The 1,426-nt window shown below is 27.7% G+C and overlaps 1 pseudogene; it reads right to left on the bottom strand.

Annotated features, from left to right (window-relative positions):
- LOC107693055 (protein bicaudal C homolog 1-A-like) overlaps window positions 1-1,426 on the bottom strand; it is a 24,337-nt pseudogene that overhangs the window by 21,512 nt on the left and 1,399 nt on the right.

Genomic DNA, 1,426 nt, shown 5'->3' with positions numbered 1-1,426 from the left:
ACCAAACACACACACACACACACACACACACACACACACACACACACACACACACACACACACACACGTCTATTGATGTCTTCAGATGGCAGCTGCTTTGACAGGATTTTGAACATTTAAATATAAAAATGTGAATGTGGCCCATATCAGGAACTGATTAAAGATGACTTCATATCAGGCTTATTATAGTTAACCAAAACTAAAACCATAAAACACATTTTCATTACTTGCAATAAAATAAACACTAACTGAAATAAAATTTAATAAAATATAAAAAACTTATTTCACTTAAGCAACATTTCTCATTTTTGTTTAGCTGAACCTGAGTATTAAAATAATAAAAAAATAAATAAACAAACTAATTTAAAAAATAAATAAATAACAATATAGGAATACAATACATACAACAATATATATAATTCAAAATGTTAACAAATATATAATAAGATATTAATAATACTAAAACAACACTGGTTAATATTAGATGTATTATTTGAACTATTTCAGTTTTTTACCTTCTGGAAGAACTCCTCGCCTGACAGTCCAGAACCTTCTGCAGGAGCTAAAGAGAGAAAGAAAGATTTCTACTCCATATTTTATATTAAAACATTATAATAAAATTTTACAAAATATATTTTTTTATATTTTATTAAATACATTTATTTATACACGATACAGTATATAAACATTAAATGGAATTTAAATATTAAATTATATTGCATATTTTGCATTTATAAAAACATATTTTGTTTATATTATGCTCTGTTTATATATTTTCTATATTGTCTATTTCTAAAGTATACTATATGTAGACAACTATATACACACATACACACATATACACACACAAAATACACTTTACCAACAACGTAAATGGTACTTAAATAAACAAATAAATAATGGCATGTTTTTGTTAAAAATTGTTAAAATTGATAAAATTGTATTGCATATTTTGCATTTATAATAGCATATTTTGTTCATATTGTGCTCGGTTTTCACATTGTCTATTTCTAAACAATATGTAGACAATATATAGGCTATATGATACTTTATATGCTTTACCAAAAATGCAAATGTAAGTTACAGTGTGTGTTTTTGGATTGTTAAAACATTGTGTCCGTGTGATAATTCTCTAAAGAAACTACACAACACAACCAACATCTAATCCCAAACAGAGTTCAAGCATGTAAAGACAGTGTGTGTGTGTGTGTGTGTGTGTATGTGTACTGGTATTCCCTACGTAATGGGGACAAAATGTCCCCAACAAGCTTATAATTCATAGAAAATTACGTTTTTTGAAAATCTAAAACAGCAGGTTTAGGTGTAGGGTTAGGGTAAGGGGATAGAAAATACAGTTTGTACAGTATAAAAACCATTACGCCTATGGAATGTCCCCATAACACATGGAAAGCAGTGTGTGTGTGTG

Source organism: Sinocyclocheilus anshuiensis, unplaced genomic scaffold, assembly GCF_001515605.1.
Source record: "Sinocyclocheilus anshuiensis isolate Anshui unplaced genomic scaffold, SAMN03320099.WGS_v1.1 scaffold1460, whole genome shotgun sequence".
NCBI lineage: Eukaryota > Metazoa > Chordata > Actinopteri > Cypriniformes > Cyprinidae > Sinocyclocheilus > Sinocyclocheilus anshuiensis.
Note: the sequence above shows the minus strand (reverse complement) of the source record. Positions and strands in the feature narration are given on the sequence as shown.